At 35.6% G+C, this 16252-nt stretch overlaps 1 protein-coding gene across 1 annotated transcript in view; it reads left to right on the forward strand.

Annotated features, from left to right (window-relative positions):
* GLRA3 (glycine receptor alpha 3) overlaps window positions 1–16252 on the forward strand; it is a 174150-nt gene that overhangs the window by 61291 nt on the left and 96607 nt on the right. The gene's annotated exons all lie outside the window — the stretch shown is intronic.

Consider the following 16252-nt stretch of genomic DNA (forward strand, 5'->3'; position numbering starts at 1 on the left):
TGTGTATGTATATATACATATATATACATACACACATATATATGTATATATATATATATATATAAAATTTTTTAAAAGAAGGAATGAATGTTATACATTCAACCTGTTATGGTTTAATCTTTATATTCTATTTAAAAGATTATATTGTATCTATGTTGTTCTCTGGGAGTCTTGCAGCACGCTTTGACCAAAAACAACAAAACTTTGACCTGAGTTGCAGAAACTGAAATTTTGCAAAATCAAACCAGAGCAAATGTTTTGTATATAAAATGCAAAGACACAGGTAAAAATATTCTTTAATCACGTGGTTATGATCTAGCTCAAATAAGATTATAGAAATATTAGTTACACATAGAATGAAATACCTTAAACATTTAAATTCAAATATTTAAAATTGATTTTATATAGCCTATATTAAAATAAAATGAACTGTTCAAGTTTATAATGAGAGAAAATAGGTTATAGACAATGATTATGTCCCAGGAAAAGATATATTTTTTTCTTTTAAAATTCAGTACTTTAGTATAGAACCATAATAAGAATATGCATAACTTGCCTTTCTTTGTCCATTCACTTATCACTGTAACTAGGACTTTGTCTACCTTGGACTATGACCATTCTTTCCAAAAGATGAATTTTGAAAATTACACTCAATAACAGCATACTTACAGTTGCTACTTAGAGGTTTTTATTGGTCTCAGAGCATAGTGAGAAATAATCTACCTTTGCCCTTCTGCCTAGAACTTACCAAGGGAGTAAGAACTTCCGGAAGCTTAAAATAGCAACTGGTAGTGTTGTCCATCATCTATGATGAGGAGTCTATTGACTCATATATTTAATTTTCCCCCCAATAATGGTGTTGAGTTACACTGAGCCATTCACACTCTCTTGACTGGTTTCCTGTGGGGCAAAGAATAGGTCTTTGCCAAGATGACTGAACAGGTTCACAAGTATTATTTCTGGGCACAGGGTTATCTTTTTTTTCCCCTTGGTAAAGAAAACTGGATCATTTAGGGAATGGACCTTCATTGGCACTGTTACCTAGTCAAAGGAGTTTTATTTAACTTTTGCAAACATGAACAGCAAGATAATTGTTCAGATATGAATGTAATGAGTTCTTTGAGGTGATGCTTGATGATGGTGAAGGTGGAAGTGAAGGAGCTTTCTGCTATTATGTTTCCTCCGGAGTTACTTGATTAACATAGCAGGACTTGGGGAATGAGGGGTGGAGGGAAGATAAAATTTCTTACTGCACTTACTGGAAAGCATTACATACAATTACTTTCACATTTGAATTCAATCAAATATAATGGAAATTACATGAGGAAATATAATTTTTCAGTTATTCCCCAATAAGTGAGTTTCTACTTTATTTCTAGCTCTTTGCTAACATGGACTGTTGTTATAGATATTTTCGATCTGTGTTTTCTGCTTCTGACTTTCCTTGGGATATATATCTAATGTAATCATTAAGACAAGATTATGAATGAATACTTGAATCACTTTTTTCTTGCATAATTCCAAATTGTTGTCCAGAATGATTAGGCCGGTTCAGTTCCACCATCAGAGGTTGTAATATGCCTGTATTATCACAGCCCCTCCAACATTGTTCTGATTTACCATCACCTTCAACATTTAGAGGTAGATTAGAGGTACAGGGAAAAGAGAGCTGGCCTTAGAATCAAAAGGACTTCAGCTCAAATCCAGTCCCAATACTTACTAGCTGTGTGGCCCTGGGCAAGTCACTTAACCTTTGTCAGTCTCAGCTTCATCATCTATAAAGTAGAAATAACAATAGCAGCTACTGCCCAGGGTTGTTGTGAAGCTAAAATAAGTTAATATTATAAAGTGCTTCTCAGGGGCAGAGCCAAGTTGGTGGAGTGAAAGCAGTGACTTGCTTGAGCTCTCCCCCAAACTCCTCCAAATACCTGTAAAAAAAATGTCTCTAAACAAATTCTAAAGCAGTAGAACCCACAAATAGAAAGAGTGAAACAAATTTCCAGCCCAAGACAACCTGGATGGTTTATCAGAAAGGTATATCGCACCAGGCTGGGAGAGAAGAGCAGTTCGGCATGGGCACGCAGGCCTCAGTGAACCTGGAGCAGGCCTCAGAGGACTGAATTGTGGGCAGCTGCAGCAGTTTCCTGACTTCTCAACCCATGAACCCCAAAGACAACTTACTTAGAAGGTCAGTGGGAAAAGTCTGTGTCTACAGTGAGAGAAAGAAGCATAGTAGTCTCAGCTCCAGTCCCCAAGCATGGCCCCAGGGCAACTTCTGCTTCCTGTGCTTCTGGCCCACAGACTGTGGGGGAACTGAGTGTTGATCAGAGGGGGATTGCAGGGATCTCTCTGATGGTGCAGGATTCTCTTGCTTTGCCCATGCTTGGATCTAGGTCACAGTTCTGGGTGGTGGTCCTGGGGCAAGGAGGAACACTGGTGAGCTATAGCTTGTAGTAGTGCTGTAGAGAAAATTCTTCTCACAGTTCCAAGAGAGAAAAGAGTGCTTGTGGTCACTCATAGACCAGAGCACAGGACAGGAAAGGAGCAAACACCTCGCCCTTGATCATTCCATCTTGGAAGAACTGAAAATTTACAGGTCCTTAGAAGTATCTCTGAAAACAACTGCACAAAATCCCTGAAGCTTGGAACAGTACATTCTCCACACTGCAAACAGATCCCTACCTTAACAAAGAGTTTATAACTGAAGTAATTGGCTGGGATCATGAGCAAACTTCACAAAAAAAGTCAGACCATAGAATATTACTTTGGTGACAAAGAAGATCAAAACATACAACCAGAAGAAGACAACACAGTCAAAGCTACATCCAAAGCCTCCAAGAAAAATAGAGATTGGTCCCAGGCCATGGAAGAGCTCAAAAAGGATTTTGAGAAGCAAGTAAGAGAAGTAGAGGAAAAACTGAGAGTGATGCAAGAAAATCATGAAAAGCAAGTCAACAGCTTCCTAAAGGAGACACATAAAAATACTGAAGAAAATAACACCTTAAAAAACAGCCTAACCCAAATTGGCAAAAGAGGTCCAAAAAGCCAATGAGGAGAAGAATGCCCGAAAAAGAAAAATTGACCAAATGGAAAAGGAAGTCCAAAAGCTTACTGAAGAAAATACTTCCTTAAAAATTAGAATGGAACAATTGGAAGCTAGTGACTTTATGAGAAATCAAAACACTCTAAAACAAATCCAAAAGAATGAAAAAAATAGAAGAGAATGTGAAATATCTCGTTGGAAAAACAACTGACCTGGAAAATAGATCCATGAGAGAGAATTTAAAAATTATTGAACTATCTGAAAGCCATGACCAAAAAAAAGAGCCTAGACATCATCTTTCAAGAAATTATCAAGGAAAACTACACTGGTATTTTAGAACCAGTGGGCAAAATAGAAATGGAAAGAATCCACTGATCACCTCCTGAAAGAGATCCCCAAAGGAAAACTCCTGGGAATATTGTAGCTAAATTCCAGAGTTCCCAGGTCAAGAAGAAAATATTGCAAACAGCCAGAAAGAAACAATTGAAGTATTGTGGAAACACAATCAGGATAACGCAAGATTTAGCAGCTTCTACATTAAGGGATCAGAGGGCATGTAGTATGATATTCTAGAAGGCAAAGGAGAAAGCATTACAACCAAGAATCACTTACCCAGCAAAACTGAGTATAATCCTTCAGGGTAAAAAATGGTCATTAAGTGAAATAGGGGACTTTCAAGCACTCTTGATGGAAAGACCAGATCTAAATAGAAAATTTGACTTTCAATACAAGACTCAAGTAAAACATGAAGAGGTAAACAGGAAAGAGAAACACTAAGAGACTTATTAAGGTTGAACTGTTTCCATTACTCCATGCAAAGATGATATTTGTAACTCATGAGTCCTTTGTCAGTATTAGGGTAGTGGGAGGGAAAAAATTATATGTATATATGTATGTATGTATAGATAGATAGATAGATAGATAGATAGATAGATAGATAGATAGATAGATAGATGGCATAAGGTGAGTTGAAGATGGAGGGGTGATATCTGGAAAATAAAATTTAGGGGTGAGAGAGGATTATACTGGGGGAAGGAGAAAGGGAGAAATAGAATGGGATAAATTATCTCACATGAAACAGACAAGAAAAGGCTTGTACAGTGGAGGGGAAATGGGGGAAGGTGAGAGGGAATGAGTGAATCTTATTCTCGTAGGATTTGGCTTAAGGGGGGAATAACATACACAATTGGGTATGGAAATCTATCTTACCCTACAGGAAAATAAGGGGGGAAGGGGACAAGAGAGCTGGGGGATGATAGAGGGCAGATTGGGGGAGGGGATAATCAGAAGCACACACTTCTGAGGAGGGACAAAGTCAAAAGAGAAAATAGAATAAATGGGGTGGGGGTGGGATAGGATGAAGGGAAATATACTTAGTTTTTCACAACATAACTACTATGGAAGTGTTTTGCATAACTACACATGTATAACCTGTATCGAGTTCCTTGCCTTTTCAATGAGAGTGTGTGGGGAGGGAAGAAGGGAGAAAATTTGTAACCCAAAGTTTTAAAAACACATGTTAAAAAAAATTAATTATAACCATGTTCTTGAAAGGCTGTCTCAAGGAGGGAAAAAAAGAGTCTACAAAAAACAAACAAAAAATAAATAAATTCCCCGTCTCCTACAAAATAAAAAACCTTAAGCTGCTATTATTCTAACTATTTGCAAGGTATGAGGGAAAACCTTGAAGTTTGTTTTAAATATTTTTTTAAATTATTAATTCTTTGGATCATTTTTGTAATCGGTCATGTTTTGTAATTATTCTTTTGAAAATTTTGTTCTTATCATTTAACTACTTATCTGTGTGGAATGATTCTTGTTATTATAAATTTATGTTGGTTTCCTGTGCATTTTTATAGCAGACTTTTATCATTGATATTTAATGCATATATTTTCCCCATATTGTAGTTTTTATTAGTATCTTATCTTCATTTATTTTATTTGTGTAAAAACAATTCTAACTATGTAACAAATAATATATTTTGTCTTTCTTTAATGTCCTCTAATCCTTGTTTGATTAAAAATTCTCTCTGTAGTCACTATATCAATGTGTTTATTAAAGTCCATGATAATCTTAATGGGAACAAGAATTCAAGGCCCACTGAAATTTTTTTAAAAACCTCCAAATATATTTTTGGGTAAATGTTTTACAGTCTGATGGAAATGCTCAGACCTTAAAGGCTCTCCTGGATTTCTTCTGTCTGAAATTTTAGTTTAGACTTCAGATGAAAAAAGGTGAATTTTATCGGTGACAGTAACATATGAAAGTCTCTGGTCTTTGTATTGTTTTGTCTGTTTTTTCTTTATATCAGTGGTTAAATAGTTAATTTGTTATTTTCAAAATCTAGTCTTCTTGCTGTTCTTCCAATATCAAAGTGCCTGTTCTACACTATAAGGAAATTAATAAAAAACTCATCCAGTTTTCAATTCCCTCTAAAGGTTTTTGCTTCCCTGAGGATTAATGTGGCTCTATTACAGCAGAAGTTTGTCCTTTCTTGGTGTTAATTTTCAATTTTAGATTGTGTTTCCATTGTGCTTCCTAATGATTAATCCTTGATACTATTGCCTTCCTTATACAATAGTATGATAAAATGCCTGACAGTTATTGAAATGTGTTTTTAAAAGCTGCAATGTTTGTTAATTTCTTTAAAGTTATATCTGTTCTTTACACCTACAGAATTAAAAATACAACAAAAGAAAGCAATGAAATACATGGGTATAGTACAGAATCTAACACTGAACTGTCAGGGAACTAACTAAAGATGGAGAAACTTATTCCACATAATTTTATCTGGTCAGTCAGATGTTTTGAGTCAGTCTAGTGTCAATGATACATGACCATTGCTGCCACAAAATTAAGCCATATTAAAATTATTGTTTGTCATACATATTCCTGACATTGCTAGTTACACCATAGCAAAGAACTTTGGGTCTCTTCTCTCTTCCATAGCCTCTTCCTCTAGGATCTCCACTCCTTTACACCCACTCACTTCCTTCTCAAAAGTCAAGGCTAGCTTGACTCAACAGCCTCAAAGTGCCCTATAACCCACTATATCCTTACAATATTACCAAGCAGTTACCTCCAAAAGAGTATACCTAAATCTGAGGCACCATCAGAAATACAGGACCCAGATTGTGAAAGAGAGGTATGGAGGAGTTAAAGGCAAATGTAAAGGTAACCATGGGCTGGTGAGTTGGTCTTTGGGCATTTTTTATCTAAAAATTACCTTTTGATAGAAGCTTTAAATATTCCTCTTCTTCTGCCCATTACCCCAACTCATTTTTCCACCTTGATCTTACCTTTTCTTTATTTTTTTTTGAAATTTCCAGCATCTATTTTAGTACTTGGTATGAAGTTGATACTTAAAAATAACTTACTGAATGATTCTTTTCATTGTGGTATTTGCTCTTTTTGTGGACATTTTACTAGTTTGAGAGATGGGGGAAGCTGAGTGCTGTATTAAGTTTCACTGTACCATCTTAATCCAGCTAGGCTTAAAAGATTTTTTTCTTTTTCCCTAACTTTTAGCTTATATTCCTTTAATCAAAATTATCATGCTAATTAAGCAGATAGGTAGTGCAGTGAATAGAACATTAAGCCTGGAGTCAGGAGTTCAAATTCAGCCTCACACACTTAATAGCTGTATAACCCTGGAAAAATCACTCAACCATTGTTTCCTCAACTATAAAATAAGGCTTTAAAAATAGAGCCTACCTCAAAAAGTTGTGAGGATTACATAAGATAATATTTATATAGACTTTAGAAAGTACAGCCTCTAAATAAATGTGCATTCCTTACCCTTCCCTTCATAACGTAATGATATCATTACTATAATAATTATATACTGAGAAACAATTTTGCTATAAACTAAATGGGTAGAATTATTTTATTTAGAGTGAATCAACCATTAATATCTCAGGAGTATATGTTACTTTTTGTGGTCTCTTACTCAGGATTTATCTTAATCTCTTTATTGAGAAATCACTATCTTTTAACATTTGATTTAAATCCCCCACAGTGTAAATCCCTTTCCAATTTTCTTCCCTCCTGAATGCTTAATGTAATTAAGAAATTGCATTTTTAAAATGAGAAAGTAGCATACAAAGTTACTTGTAACAATTCACAAACATTTTTGTTTCTTGTAACTTTATTTAAAAAAAAATACTAACTCCTCTTCTAGGAATAGTTTACATCCTCAGTCTGCTTACCACAATCAATCTTCCTCTTAAATTTAACAAATGACCAAATACTCCCTCTGGTGGTCTGGGTCTCCCTGATATGCAATATTTACTTCTAGATTTTAATTGTATCTGTATTCCCATTTGAAGCTATTCTTTATAGTCTTCACTCATGTAGAAATCCCATTTACCCAGTTTATTTTTGGCAAAGGGCAAAGCAATATGCAAATAAAGCTTTGTTCACAATCCATTCTTGGCAACAGACTAATCCTTTCAGTATTTGAATCTTTTTTTTTCTGCAACATAATCTCAGCTTTCTTTTCTGCCAAAATTATATGCTTTTTCCAGTGTTTATCTAATTAACTTAATATAGTATCAGCATTTGTTCAGCCAAGCTCTGCTGTTCTTGTCATATTGCCATTGAGGATTCTTTCCAATAATGGAGTAAACAATACTCTATCTTTCATATTTCTGTAATATGCAGTTCATATGTTAATGGTCTTAATTAACTATATTTTTCAAGGTCTTTACTTTCTAGTATTAAGGAGCACTGAATAATAACATGTTTAAAAGTCTAAATAGTAACTGAGGGTCTTAAAACATCAGGAATAATACATTACCAAATTATTTTAATAGGTATGCCATTTCACTGATGTGAGTATTCTTTCTATTAATTTAGATCTCAGGGAATCCATTACTTTCATCCCATGGAATTCTTGTTTGTATTGTTCCAGGGATTTTCCACAAAGGATCCATTGAAGACTCTTGAGCTTTCTTGAGCCATATCCCTTTCTGAGCATGAAATTTCCTCAATGATCTCCCTTATTCCACTTCTTGATGGGACATTTTCATTAGAAATATGCTAATTTCTAATTTCATTACAAATATTCCTCATAGATCACCCACAAATTTAAATTCTAAAAGGCTGTAGGGCTCCAGGATTTATATCCATAGAAAGCCACCAAAACATTTGTATTGAAAAGATGAATCTTTACACCAGAGTGTAAGTCTAAGATCATTAAAGGTGCTTAGTTCAACCCATCCCTTTCCTTCCTCCTATTCAACTCTGGAACTAACTTGTCATCTATCTGTAGTATGAAGTCAGCATATATAATGATGTATTATCTATCCAGCATATTCTGGACAATAACAACTTTAAAATATTTTTTTTGTATGGATTGTTAATCATCCTCTTTTTTTAATGTAAACTTCTTAAAAACAGAGGCAGATTTTTGTCTTTGTGTCTCCAGCACAGAACTAAGAACATAGTTAAATGCTTATTGATTGATTTTATTGATTATTGATAATTGATAAATAATAATGCATCTCATTGAAGAGGTCACATAATATTTTAGGGTTTGGTGCAATTTGTACAAAATCATCCATTAAAAGGAACATAAGTAGACCTCAGCATCTGTTCCTCTTTTATTTGGACCCTGGAAAGACCAAAGTATTCTCCAGAGGATCCATGATAATGGTAAGCAAGCATACAGCTTTGTGTGATATTAATAATTAGAGCATCTTTGAACAGTTTTCTCTGCAGTTGCATTTATCAAGGAATCAAGTATGGTCTAAACATGTGAATGAGAGACTTTGCACTGCTGAAATAGCCTTCTAGAACCAAGGAACACCTCCATATCATAATAAGAATTAGAGTAGAACCTAAGTCCAAGGCTTTTCATTCACAAGAAAAGAAAACTGATTGGTTTCCAATGTATTTGACTGGGATGATTAAAATATTACCTACATGTCGTATTAGCATCCTTTTGCTCTCTTGAGGGGAAATAATTTTATATATTGTTAGTATAAAAAAATCATCAGGAAAAATATACAAAAATATGTCAAGCAAGTATCCTCTTGTTTAGAGTGGGAAGGAATCAAAAAGTTATCTAATCTATAACCTTATTCTAAGCAGGATCTCAGTTATCCTAGATTGGAGGTTCTTAATGTTTTTGTGTCATAGATCCCTTCACAGAATAATCTTTCGAAATGCATAACATGAAATACATGGAATTACAAAGGAAATAAAGATATATGTTTTCCCATATAAATTTATGGACTCTTTGAAATATATCCATGGACCCCAAGTTAAAAACCTCTGTTTTAGAGAATGTATGTAAACAAATAAAAAACACATAAGAATATCCTCTTTTCAGAAAATAATGCATGTCCTTACAACACTATATTCATCATACATTCTTCCCATTTCTTTTGGAGGAGGCAATATAATATAGGAAAAAAATGGAACTGCTTTTGGGCATAAATACCATTGTTTAAATCCTGCCTCTTACATTTATTAGCTTCATGACTCCAGTCAAGTCAACTGGCTTCTCTGAACCTCATTTTTCTCATCCATAAAATGAAGTTAATACCTTTTGTTTAAAGTACCTACTACACAAGACTGTTGTAAAGATCAAACAAGATAATTTAAATCCCTGTACAAATGGCAGGTATTATTACTATTATTATTACTGTTGGGATAGAAATGGAGAATTATTCAACTATTCATTTTATGCCTCATCATTATGTATCATAAACCTTGCCCAACCTAGTTTTCTCAATTTCAAGTAAGTTGTTTCTTCCTTTAGACTTTCCTTATAACTCTTTTTCCCCCTTAATCTTTTAATCATCATTAACTTTTTTTCTCTGAAACATGACTAAGCTCAAAATAGCGAATACATGAACAAGACTAAGGTATAGCATGCCTGCCTAAGATCCCTTCAAAGGTTCATGTTTACGCTGAATAACATCCAAAAAAAATGTAGCATATAGATCATTCTAGATGACAGAACTTTCATCTTGTATGCCCAGTATTTTCTAACAGACCCCTTGTAACTTGGCTTTCCCTCAGAGTGATCCTTGACACTGATACTATGGCAGACAAAAACCAGGCTAGTAAACCCAAGATGACCATCTTGTGTAGCTCTGTGTACTTCTGTCCCCATTCTGTTTTGTGATCTGCCTTGGCTATTCTAATTCTGGATCATTGAATTAACTCTAAACTAGAGTCCTACACTGAATGAAGTCACAGTTAACATAGGCTAATAACCTGCTCAGCTAAACTGACTTCTTACACTCAAATCAAGAAACAGATTCATAGGCAATTAGACCTGGAAAGTACTTTAAGCCCTTCAATTTTGTAGCTGAAGTAACTGAAGATTCAGAAGGCTAAGTGATTTCCCCAAGGTCATACATACAGCCAGACAAAGCTGGTGTCCCAGTCTACTGGGATTCACCTCAGGAATTTATGAGAGCATAAAAAGCACATGCTTTTAACTCCACAATAGATGCATGTGATGCCCATACAGTATTTCTATAGAAAGTGCTTCAGGATCATTAAATTAGACATTCTCTGACATAGTTCATAAAGTGCTCTGAGAATTATTTAGAATAATGGAGGTTCATTCTACCATTTTAAAAAATGTAAAGGATAATTAGTCCAAGACTCAAATGAGTCTCATAATAATGTTATAACTACCTGATGGCAGTAGTCAGAATATTGCTTTTATATCTGATTAAAGAACCTAACATGGTGGCTGGTGCATACTAAGTACTAAATAAATGCTATTAATTACTTAATTATTTGACCCTGTGATATCTCTGCTCAGGAAGCTTCGGTGATTTCTCATTGTCGTTAGGTTAAAATATAAACTCTCTTTGGCATTTAAAGCTCCTCATAATTTAACCCCAACCTATCTTTCCAGGCTGATTACATATTACTCCTTCATATATACTGTGCACTAATGGTTTGAGTCTTATCAAAAAGGCCTGCTTACTATTTCGCTTGTATGACATTTCGTGACTTTAAATAACTATCCCAGATGCCTATAATATCTCTTTAGGTGTGCCTCTTAGCACCCCTAAGCCCTTTCAAGGCCTAATTCAAGAGCCAACTCTTTCGATGAGTCTACTCTGATTACTCTGGCTGTGTTAGTTATTCCCCTCATCTATGCTTTTTGGGGGTTTTTTTTGGGGGGTGGCAAAAAGGGGAAGGTATGGAATAAATATTCTATAATCAATTCTGTTTTGACATGTTGTATCTCTATGGTGGAATATATGCTCCTTGAGGTCAGGGTCTGTCCTCCTCTTTGTATTTGACTACCTGTCACCTACAACAGTGCCTATAATGGGCACCTAACAAAGGTATTTGAATTTATTTTCAGGAACCTGTACTAAATATTAAACACTCTTTTAGTGTCTGGGTCTCTCTCTATCTCTGGCATAAATTGGGTCCTTTATGCAGCCATATCCATTCCTTCATATTTCTATGAACCAATGAGTGTGATGCCATAGAAAGCCCCAACACTCCCCCACCCTTAGGTACAACCAGTACTTAAAGTAACCGTTGTTGAGGTGGGATGTCAACCTGCTTCTTTTCAGGGAGATCTGTAAACATCCTACCAGCTTTTTGAGGGGTAAGCCCATTCCTGTGGAGGAAAAAATCCTATTTTCTCATTTTTCTTTTTCCTATAAAGTATTAAATAAAAACAAAAACCATGTTAGTATTTGTCATGTCTAGACTTTTAATTTTGAACACCTGTGCTTCAGCCTGGATGTGCTATGGTCTATTTGCCATTGATTTAGTGTGCTGTGAGGGCATATGGCATAGCAGGTAGAGAGCAGGCCTTAGAATCAGAACAACATGGATTAACATTGAACATGGACCGATTGCATAATCCTAGGCAGGTCACTTAACATCTTAGTGCCTGCAGCCAACTTTTAAAACTAAAAGTTACAGAACAGGTGCTGACCTGCATTAGTAGAGAGAGTTTTCTCCTCTGGGGTTTCTTCTATCAGTAAAATCACAGGTATAGTCCCTATCCCTTAGAGTACTACAACAGGAATGCTATTTCTGGAGCAGGAGTGATAAATATGTTCACTTTGTGAACAAACATTTAAGAAGTGCCTGCTGCATACTTATTATGAAGAAGAGGCAAAGATAGAGCATGGCACATGTCTTAAAGGATTTTACAATCCTATTGAGAAAAGACATATAGGCAATCAGTCATTCAACAAGAAGTGATTACATATCTACTGTGTAAAAAAACAAGAATTCAAATTTGACTATAATTACATATGAGAAGTACTAATGAAGTAGTAGGAATGTTGGGGGGGGGGAAGAAATCATGTCTTGCTAGGAGTTTCAGAGCAAAGGTCATAAAGTAGCTGTCATTGGGGATGGGACTTGAAAGACAGTCTCAGCAGAAACTGGAAAGAGGGAGAGAGCATTTCATTCACTGAGAAAAGGAACAAAAGCAAGTGTGTTTGGAGAATGATAAATAGTCCAGTTTGCCCAGAATTCATCAAAAGAGAAAGTGTTTTAAACTCAGTCATGGAAGGATGGAAGTGTCTTAAAAATAGACCACCTGTGCTCCTATCCTTTTTCCTAGTTTTTAGGTGTTCTCCATGTGGCTTTTAGTTTGGCTAGGTGGCTTGAAAATTGAGGTTTGGGGGATTTTGGAAATGGGAAATGAAGAACATTGAAAGATAATGCTCTCTTGAGCGCAAGGCTTAAAGCATAAACTTCTCCCCAGCTGTAGAGCTCTTCTCTGCTTACACTAATCAAGACAAAAGAAATGTTAGTGGTGCTGTGACTGAGGTCACGGTGGGGTAAGTGACAGGGAAATGATTTCTAGGAAAGGGATTTTTGTACACCTACTTAACATACTTAGGCTTAAAGTTCTCCCTGTTGGGGTGTTCAATCTTACTTCCACCATACCTTCCTATTCACACAGTCAGGCAATACAAAAATATCCGTATCTTAGAAAGCAGCTAGTATTCATTAATCAATTTGAGTGTCTGAGAGGTACCCTAGAGTAGTCAACAGAGTAATATAAAGCTATCCTGAGTTTTAGACCCTCCTGGAGTACATATTGGCTGTTCAACCTTAAAAATTATTTAATCTTTCAGTGCCCCCAGACAAGTCTCTTGAGAGGATAAATTACAAACCAGATACTAATCTACATTGAGAGTTTCTCCACTGGGAGCTCTCTATAAAAGTGAAATTACAGATTCAGACCACTCTCTTCCTCCCCTAAAAAAGTTCAAGACCATGTTCTAGGCTGTCAGGAAGGAGTTCTCAACTGTTTTTGTACCATGGACCCCTTGACAATTTGGTGAATCCTAGAGACACCTTCTCAGAATACTGTTGTCAAATGAATGATATAAAATAGATAAAAGATAACAAAGGAAATAAATTATGTTGAAATGCAATTATTAAAAATTAAATTCATAAATCTCAGGTTAAGAAATATTCTAGGAATGATGATGATGATGATGATGATGATGATGATGAAAAACAATAGTCCCTTGCCCTCAGAGAGCTTATCATCACATACACACAGGTAGGGTCTGATAGTAACAGCTAAAAGTAGTACACAAAATGCTCCAAGAAAATTTGAGGGAAGACGGATGTTTTTTAGTTCAAAAGATGGAAGGGGTGCAATCAGGGAAAGCTTCATGAAGGCAGTGTCACCTACCACTCAAAGAACACAAACTTATATCCCTTTGTTAAAATAATTTTTATATGGACAGAAACTGAATAAAATGTATATTTTCTCAGGATTTGTTGTGTAGAATTCACTGAAGTAGGTCCATCAAGTTTTATTTCAATGTACCCTCTACTAGGCACAGACATATCTTCCTTGCACTATATAGTTTGTCTCGGTGTTTGTTTTGAAGGAATTTTGCCATATTTCAAGACTTTGATGTGTGAGAGCTAAGTCTTCCAAGATAGAATTGCCTATCCTGAAGAGTTAAAGGACCCTGAAGGAGAGGGGATCGACAAGAACCTAGAACATGTATTCTCTAACATGATTGAAATGAGTCATAGCTTGTTACTCAGCCATAGATTTAGTATGTCAGTTAATGTTAATTTGGCAATCAATTGAAAATGCAGCATGTCTCTCTTCAACTGTTACATTATGCTTTGGCAGATTAATGAGGAATACTTAACAAGGAAGAGGCTGACAGTCTCAGTGACTTCATTGGGGCTGCCATGGCATTGTTCATGGAGTGTTCACTCTCCACTTGCTTCTGAGGTGCACCACAGACACTGTCAAACACATAAGAGCAATATCCTAATACCCTTGCAAAGAAACAGAGGCTCACAAGCAAATTAAATAGCCCCTGTAGCTGAGAGAGTACATATGAAGATAGAGCATACTTTCCTTACCATTGAAAATGCCTATGGATGCTCGGATTTTAGTGCTTTGGGAATTCATCTGGAAAAAGTAGGGAAGAAGCAATTTTCTCTTCAATTGGGCTTACACAGCCACAGGCAGCTTTATGATTTGAACAAAACCAGTAACAAACCTCACTGGGTTCTTAATTTAGGAAAGAGTGGAAGTGAGAGCCTGAATGATTCCTGCTAACTGTTCAGAACATTTTGGCCTATGGTCAAGGCGTTCTGTCTTTTTGTGCACTCTCTCTCTCCCTGTAGATAGATAGATAGAGATAGAGATAGATATATATGAAACTAGAGAACAATAATGAGGAGCTATAGTTCTCTGGCCCAATGTATTTCTTACAAAAAAGGCATATTCTTACAAAAAAAGGCTAGACTCGTGATTTTTATCAGTATGGGGAAATCTGTGTAGAAATTTCTCCACCAGGGCACATTGGTAACACATCTATAACTTATGGTTTTAGAGAGATACCTGAGATCCTGAAAGTTTAAACAATTTGCCCATGGTCAGAAGCAAGACTTGAACCCAGCTATTCATAACTTAAAGGTCTATTCTCTAACCACTATGCTATCATAATATTTTAATCATCCAATTAATTATTGAGTCTAATTTCCTGAATCTTAAAGTGTAATGATAACCAGACTCTTTGAATATAAAGGTGAGACAGAGGATATTTTATTGACTTTGCATTGTTCAGTTATTGTTCAGTTGTTTCAATCATGTCTGACTCTTCATGACCCCATTTTTGGGGTTTTCTTGGCAAAGACACTGAAGCAGTTTGCCATTTCCTTCTTCAACTCATCCTAAAGATGAAAAAACTGAGACAAATAGGTTTAAGTGACTTTCCCAGGGTCACACAGCTAGTAAGTATCTGAGGCTGGATTTGAACTCACATCTTCTTGACCCCAGTCCAGGTACTCTATTCACTGTGCCACCTAGCTACCCCTTGACTTTGCATAGAAATCTATAATTATTAAGAGGTCCTCAGAATGCATTAGTTCTTAGAAGATGTTTATGGGATGTTAGGGTTTGAATACAGGGGAGTAAGGAGGGGGATAATACAAATTTTGTAAGTATAACTGTTAATCAACCTTGATGTCTAAACTTGTGATCAGAAGGTAATTCCTCCTAACTTATGTTGGTAGCTATTTTTTTGGCTATTTTTAGCTTTCGAAATTTATCTGCAAATTTCTAAGCTGGTGAGTATTCAGACTTGTTTCAGAAACTCCCAACATTTACTAATGGCATTTGTTTGTTTTCCATTTTATTTCAACTGTATATATTCCCTGCAAGTTCTCGGTCTTATTGTATAGGTATTTCAGCATCCTATATCACAAATTAATCTGATCCCACAAACAGTTCCAGAATGACAACTATGAAGTCCTTTCTTCATCCACAGTATGAACTATTTAATATGACTGTCCTTCTATCTACTATTCCATATCTCATAGATAGATAGATAGATAAATAGATAGATAGATAGATAGATAGATAGATAGATAGATAGATAGATAGATAGATAGATATGTATATAGACAGTCCAAAGTACTTGATAGAGTACTCTTCTCAGAATCAAGAAGGTCTGTGCTTGAATTCCAACAACTATCTGTCTGGCCATGGGCAAATCACTAAACCAGACTCTCAGTTTTCTCATCTGCAAAATAATGGGAAATCTAGCTATTCTCTCTCTCTCTCTCTCTCTCTCTCTCTCTCCTCTCTCTCTCTCTCTCTCTCTCTGTCTTAAGAATGTTGTGCATCTAAACAAGATAATGTATATAAAGTACTTTGTTAACCTTAAAAAGCTTTGTAAATGGCTACACAGAGAAATGAGCACTGATCTTGA

Source organism: Phascolarctos cinereus, unplaced genomic scaffold (assembly GCF_003287225.1).
Source record: "Phascolarctos cinereus isolate Bilbo 61053 unplaced genomic scaffold, phaCin_HiC Scaffold_9;HRSCAF=440, whole genome shotgun sequence".
NCBI classification, from domain to species: Eukaryota; Metazoa; Chordata; class Mammalia; order Diprotodontia; family Phascolarctidae; genus Phascolarctos; species Phascolarctos cinereus.